This window comes from Rhinolophus sinicus, linkage group LG12, assembly GCF_036562045.2.
Source record: "Rhinolophus sinicus isolate RSC01 linkage group LG12, ASM3656204v1, whole genome shotgun sequence".
Taxonomy (NCBI): domain Eukaryota; kingdom Metazoa; phylum Chordata; class Mammalia; order Chiroptera; family Rhinolophidae; genus Rhinolophus; species Rhinolophus sinicus.
In genome coordinates, this window is record NC_133761.1 from 39480152 (window position 1) to 39488147 (window position 7996).

Consider the following 7996-nt stretch of genomic DNA (forward strand, 5'->3'; position numbering starts at 1 on the left):
CCCATTCACCCTCATCTTTCACCACCCTCCCCCCTTACCCTCTGGTTACCACTAAACTATTGTCTGTGTCTATGAGATTTTGTATCTTCATTTGTCGTGTTCTTTAGTTGTTTTCAGTTTTATATACCACATATCAGTGAAATCATATGGTTGTCTGCTTTTTCTGTCTGACTTATTTCGCTCAGCATAACAAGGTCAAGATCCATCCCTGTTGTCACAAATGGTACTATTTCATCTTTTCTTATGGTAGGATAGCATTCCATTGTGTATGTATACCACAACTTCTTTATCCAATCATCTATTGAAGGACAGTTTGGTTGTTTCCATGTCTTCCTGGGTAGACACCCAGGAGAGGGATTGATTGGTCACATGGTAACTCCATTCCTAATCTTTTGAGGAACCTCCACACTGCCTTCCATAGCGGCTGCACCAGTCTGCATTCCCACCAACAGTGTATGAGGGTTCCTTTTTCTCCACAGTCTCTCCAACACTTGTTACTATTTGTCCTGTTGATGATAGCCATTCTAACCTAGGTGAGGTGATATCTCATTGTGGTTTATATTTCCATTTCTATGACTATTAGTGATGTTGAACATTTTTTCTTATATCTCCTGGCCATTGTATGTATTTTTTTGAGAAATGTCTGTTAATATCCTTGGCCCATTTTTCAATTGGATTGTTTGTTTTGTTGTTGTTGTTGAGTTGTATGAATTCCTTATATATTTTGGATATTAACCCCTAATTGGAGGCATTGTTTGCAAAAATCTTCTCCCATCCAGGTAGTTGCCTCTTTATTTTGTTGATAGTTTCTTATGCTGTGCAGAAGCTTTTTAGTTTGATATAGTCCCATTCGTTTATTTTAGCTTTTACTTCCATTGCCTTTGGAGTCAAATTCATAAAATGCTCTTTGAACCCAAGGTCCATAAGTTTAGTACCTATGTTTTCTTCTATGCAGTTTATTGTGTCAGGTCTTATGCTTAAGTCTTTGATCCATTTTGAATTAACTTTGGTACATGATGACAAATAGCAGTCCAGTTTCATTCTTTTGCACATGCTATGCAATTCTCCCAGCACCGTTTATTAAAGAGGCTGTCCTTGCTCCATTGTATGTTTTTAGCTTCTTTGTCAAAAACTATCTGTCCATATTTATGTGGTTTTATTTCTGGGTTCCCAATTCTATTCCATTGGTCTATGTGTCTGTTTTACTGCCAATACCATGCTGTTTTGATTATTGTAGCCTTGTAGTACAAGCCAAAGTCAGGAAGTGTGATACCTCCATTATTGTTCTTTTTTCTTAAGATTGCTTTGGCTATTCGGGGTCTTTTGTGGTTCCAAACAAATCTGATGATTTTTTGTTCTATTTCTTTAAAATATGCCATTGGGATTTTGATGGGGATTGCATTGAATCTGTATATTGCTTTGGGTAATATGGCCATTTTAACTATGTTGATTCTTCCAATCCATGAGCACGGAATATTTTTCCATTTCTTTGTGTCTTCTTTAATTTCTTTTAAAAATGTCTTATAGTTTTCAGTGTACAGGTCTTTCATATCCTTGGTTAAGTCAATTACAAAGGGAATTGTTTGTTTTTTAATTTCTTTTCCTGAGATTTCATTGTTAGTATATAGGAATGCAAGCTGGCAACCTTATTGTATTTGTTTATTGTTTCTAATAGCTTTTTGGTGGAGTCTTTAGGGTTTTCTGTATATAGCATCATGTCATCTGCAAAAAGTGACAATTTAACTTCTTCATTCCCAATTTGGATGCCTTTTACTTCTTTCTCTTGCCCGACTGCTCTGGCTAAGGATTCCAGTACTATGTTGAAAAGCAGAGGTGATAGGGGACAGCCCTGTCGTGTTCCTAAACACAGAGCAAAGGGCTTCAGTTGTTCACTGTTAGTTATGATAGTAGCTGAGGGTTTGTCATATATGACCTTTATTATGTTGAAGTATTATCCTTCTATTCCCATTTTTATTAGGCATTTTAATCATAAATGGATGGTGTATCTTGTCAAATGCTTTTTCTGCATCTATTGATATAATCATGATTTTTGTCCTTTATTTTGTTTATGTGGTGTATCACGTTGATCGATTTTCTTATTTGAACCATTCTTCTGCCCCTGGGATGAACCCCACTAGGTCGTGGTGTATAATCTATTTAATGCATTGTCGCATTCAATTTGCTAGAATTTTGTTTAGGATTTTTGCATCAGTATTCATCAGAGATATTGGTCTGTAGTTTTCTTTTTTTGTGTTAAACGTACCAGGTTTTTGTATCCGGGTAATGTTGGCCTCGTACAATGAGTTAGGGGGTATTGTCTCTTCTTCAATTTTATGGAAGAGTTTGAGTAGCACAGGTATTAGATCCTCTTTGAATATTTGGTAGAATTCACTAGTGAAGCCATCTGGTCCTGGACTTTTGCTTTTATTAATGGGTTGGATGACTGATTCAATTTTCTTACTGTGGTCGGTCTATCTATATTTTGCAGTCTTTGTGATTTAGCCTAGGAAGGCTATATGTTCCGAAGAACATGTCCATTTTTTTAAGTTATTGAATTTGGTAGCATTATGTCCTTCATAGTATTCTTATATTATGCTTTGTATTTCTGTGGCATCCATGTTAACTTCCCCCTTTCATTTCTGATTCTGTTTATTTGTGTCTTTGCTGTTTTTATCTTAGTGAGTCTAGACAAGTGTTTTTCAATTTTATTAATCTTTTCAAAGAACCAGCTCTTTGTCGCATTAATTTTTCTATTGTCTTTTTCTTCTCTATTTTATTTAGTCTGCTCTGATTTTTATTATTTCCTTTCTTCTGTTGACTACAGGTTTTATTTGTTGTTTTTCTAGTTCTTTAAGGTGTAACGTGAGTTTATTTACCTGAGGTTTTTCTTCTTTCTCGAGCTACGCCTGTAATTTATAAATTTCCCTCTTGAAACTGCTTTCGCTGTATCACAAAAATTTAGGTAGGATGTTTTTCCATTGTCATTTGTTTCTATGTGTCTTTTGAGCTCTCCTCTTATTTCTTCTTTCACCTGGTCATTCTTTAAAAGTATGTTGTTTAATCTCCACATATTTGTGGTTTTTCCTGCTTTCTTTTTGTAGTTGATATCCAATTTCAAAGCCTTGTGATCAGAGAATATGCTTGGTATGATTTCAATCTTCTTAAATTTACTGAGGCTAATTTTATGCCCCAATATATGGTCTATCCTTGAGAATGTTCCATATACACTAGTAAAGTATGTATAATCTGATGTTCTAGGATGAAGTACTCTATGAATGTCGGTTATGTCCATTTCAACTCATGTGTCATTTGGGGCTGCTATTTCATTATTTATTTTTGTTTTAATGATCTATCCATAGCTGCCAATGATGTATTTATGTCCCCTACTATAAATGTGTTTTGGTCAATTTCTCCCTTTAGTTCTGTTACTATTTGCTTGGTATATTTTGGTGCTTCTTGATTGTGGGCATATATATTGATGACTTTTTTGTATTCTTGTTGTATAGTGCCCTTTATCATTATGAAATGTCCATCTTTGTCTCTTGTTACCTTTTTTATCCTGAAATCTCTTTCATCTGATATCAGTATATGCTTTTCTCTGAATACCATTTGCTTGGCCTGTCAGTTTCCACCCTTTCACGTTGAGTCTATATTTGTCCTTGTAGCTGAGATGTGTCTCTTGTAGGCAACATATTGTTGGGCTTGTTTTTTTGATCCAGTATGTTGCTCTGTGCCTTGTTATTGGTGAGTTCAGTCCATTTCCATTTAGGGTGATTATTGATATATGAAAATTTCCTATCATTCTCTCTCTGGTTTTCTGGTTGGATGGTGTTTCCATTGTTTCTTTTCCTTTTTTGTTGTTGCCCATTTTTTCAGAGTGGTGGTATTCTATGATTTTTCCCTCTATGTCTTCTTTTTTATGTTATATATTTCAGTTCTGGATTTTTTTTTTTTTTTTTGAGTGGTTACCATTAAGTTTATGTAAGAGAAAGTTTCATATTTAGAGTATTCCATTTTTTTTACTATGCTTACTTTCTCCATTCCCTTGTGCTGGTTCACCTTCAAAATCTCCCCTTTTATGTGTTTGTTGTCACAAATTATTCCTATTTATGCTGTGAGTTTATTCTGTGCTGCAGTAGCAATTTGTCCTTTCTATCCTTTTTTTAAGTGTTTTTTTCTTTTCCCCTTCTTTATCTTGTATATTATTCTTAAGTGTATAGTGTCTATTTGGCGTAGGTGTTGCTGTTTTCTGCTTCTGTCTGTCTGCTCATATTACTACTTGTTTTGTATTCTACTTTTTTGTTTATGGTCAAATAGTTTCCTTCAGTATTTCTTTAGTGTAGGTCACGTATTAGAAAATTTCCTAAACTTCTGTATGTCTGGAAAGGTCTTTATTCGTCCTACATATCCTAAAGATATCTTTCCTGGATATATTATTCTTGGCTCATAATATGTCTCTTTCAGTAGTTGAATATTTGATTCCACTTCCTTCTGGTTGTAGAGTTTCTGCTGAAAAATCTGATGATATTCTACTTGGCTTTCATTTGTATGTTATAGGCTTCTTTTCCTTGGCTGTCTTGAGGATTCTTTTTTTGTGTTTAGTTTTTGACAGCTTCAATCTATGTGCCACTTGTGGGCCTAATTGCGTAATGCTCTGTAATATCCTGAAGCTGGCTTCTGGGTGTGTGGTTTTGGGTCCTCTGGGAATGGCTCCTATGCATGCCAAGGTCAATCATTGCCTGTGACTGGCCCAAAGCTACTTGGTAGGAGATACAAAATGACCTCTCTTACTGATCACTTCTCTTTCTGATGTGCTAAAAGCTAGTGGCTATTTTCATATCTTCAAAGTAGGAAAGTTTCCCCAAAGTTGTCCCAAAGAACTTTATTATAATTTGTATTCTTATAGCACTATTTTTTAAATTGTTTCTTAAAAATTATCTAGACTGCTTTTTATTTCTACACACACACACACACACACACACACACACACACAAAATCTTTAACCAAATTACATTTTTGAAAAATTAATATTAGTACACATTGGCTAGCACATAGGGCTTACTCTATGGCTGAAACATAAAGATAGGTTCAGTAGTAAATTCAAGCACTCCAGAATATCACATAACAATATACAAGATTATAAAATTATAAGAAAACTTTAAAAGAAAATAAAAATAAATAATAGAAAGATATAAAAATAACCACTAGCTTTTAGCACATCAGAAAGAGAAGTGATCAATAATAGAGGCTTTTAAATATTTGAGATTTTCCTGTATTAACAAAAAAGAAAAAGAAAGAGATAGTGATGGTGCTGGAGAGAGAGAGAGAGAGAGAGAGAGAGAGAGAGAGAGAGAGAGAGAGAGAGAGAGAAGAAAAGAGAGAAAAGAGACAGAAAGAAAGAAAAGAAGGAAGGAAGGAAGGAAGGAAGGAAGGAAGGAAGGAAGGAAGGAAGGAAGGAAGGAATTGAAAAATAAATGCGATTTTGCTACATTTTGAATTTTCCACAATACCCAATATGGTGCTTGACATGACAGAAGAAAATAAATACATATTAATGGGTTGATGTAAATACTGATAAAGTGTTTATATCAGATTGATATGAACACTGATATATGGCATCATCACTAACAGCGTCATCATTAATATAGAAGAACCTTTGAGAATTAGAAATAGCTAAAATAAGAAAAGGGGTAACCCTCTAGGGCCATTGTTACCCATATAAAAGGCCGCATCATAGTTCTTTCTGGACCCCAAGGACTCTGGGTATTTTGATAGGCTTTACGATGGTGTTGCCTAGTGCATTGCTGTGGAAGTCAGGCTTGCCCTCAGATCCCGCTTGGTAGTACAGGGTCCCATAGGAAAGAAAGCCAGATATGTTTGGCTTCAGTTCAATTTCCACTTCTACATATAGCCATAAAACTCAAATAGAATCTAAGGAAGTAAGATATTTTGTAAACAGGAAAGTAGAATTGTCATCTGTGCTGGTTTCACCCCAATAGTGGGAGCAAATATAATGATCCCCTTGCATCAAAACTAAATTTTCTCCTAAATGCTCCACCCAACATTTTGATCTGCCTGGAGTCCAGCAAAAACAAATGTGCACTTTTGGCCAATACAATTTCTTCTTTCTCCTTTCTTTTCTTCACCATCCTGTTTAAGAGACTGACAAATATTAATTTCCATGCTCAGGCACATCTTGTTCCTGAGACAGTCTTGCTCACTAAAACGGAATAAGTTATTATACAATAGTGTATTACATATTTCAAAGATGTTAAGAAACTAGATATTAAATTTTCTCATCCCAAAAAGAAATGATAATTATTTTATGTGATAGAAGTGTTAGGTAACACTACAGTGGTAGTCATATTGCAATGTATAAATGTGTCAAATCAAAACATTATACACCTTAAACTTACACAACATCATACAAGTTCTGACAATTAAGTTAACGAACTCATCCTAGAAAAACTGCTACGTACTTCATTGCTGAATATCACTATGGTCATCTGGGAAGTTCTCTCCTTCGGAAGCTATGCACCAATGCCGGTGTCTAGTCCACACTTCAAAGCAATTTTGGAACTCTTCTTTCTGGAATGGCCATCAGAGCTATTGCCGTATTATACTTGATGCCCTGAATGACATCAAAATGTCTTCTTTTCAATATTTCCTGTATCTTTGGATAAAGAAAGAAGTCATTGGGGGCCAGATCAGGTGAGCAGGGAGGGGGTTCCAATAGTTATTTGTTTACTGGCTAAAAACTCCCTCACAGACAGTGCCGTGTGAGCTGGTGCATTGTCGTGATGCAAGAGCCATGAATTGTTGGTGAAAAGTTCAGGTCATTTTCATTTAACTTTTTCATGCAGCCTGTTCAGCACTTCCAAATAGTAAACTTGGTTAACTGTCCAGTTGGTACAAATTCATAATGAATAATCCCTCTGATATCAGAAAAGGTTAGCAATATCATTGCAATAAGTTTGTGAACTTAATTGGCAGACCTCGTATTCAAACATTGTTTCAGGGAAAGGGACTGGAATATCAAAAACATATCCATGTAGACATCTTCATCTCAGAAACAAGGAATGTGTAATAATTTATTTGGCCAACAATTATTTAGCACCTGGTCTACTTATTGGATGATAAACAAGTATGGGTCAAACTTTTAAGAAAACATTTCTGAAGCTAAAAAAATATGACAAATTCTGGTTATAAAAGAACAGTTCTCCTTTTACTTATACAACAAAATTAGTTTAATTAATGTGTGAAGAAAGTGGAAAAGGGAAGTATATCTGATGGTAGAGAATTGTATCACAGTTGTCCTCATTTGAAAAGTTCAAACTTAACTTTACAATTCTAAAAGCTCCCAGTTCTAGAAATTGATTCTACTGAAATAAAAACATAATAATATAAGAATGTTTATTACAACAGAATTTGTAGCAGAAAACCACTAGAAATGATCTTGGCACCCAATAAGGTGACTCCTGCACTGTGGAGTCAGGTCCTGCACGACTTACTCACTATGGTTATAGCCAGCCCTTACAGCCAATCAGCCTGAGGGTCAACCACACCCACTGACATGCCAGCAGCAATTCAGGTCCAATTGCAACATAAGAGCACACACACCCCACACAGGGGACACCCCTGGAGTACCTAGCTTAGATGACCAGGGAGACTGCAACAATGGGTCACATAGATACTTTACACTTAATGCCACTTTTTCAAGTCTAAGAGACATAGCAGATCTATTGAACATATAGAAATAAACAGAGTGAGCCAAAATGAGGAGATAAAAAAACATGCCATAAATAAAAGAATAGGACAAAACTGCACAAAAAGAACAAAACAAAATGGAGAAAAGCAATCTACAAGACACAGAGTTCAAAATATTGGTTATATGGAAGCTTCATAAACTTTGGAGAAGAATAAATGAACTCAGTGAAACTACAACATAGAGATAGAAAACATAAAAAGCAACCAAACAGAACTGAAGAATACAATA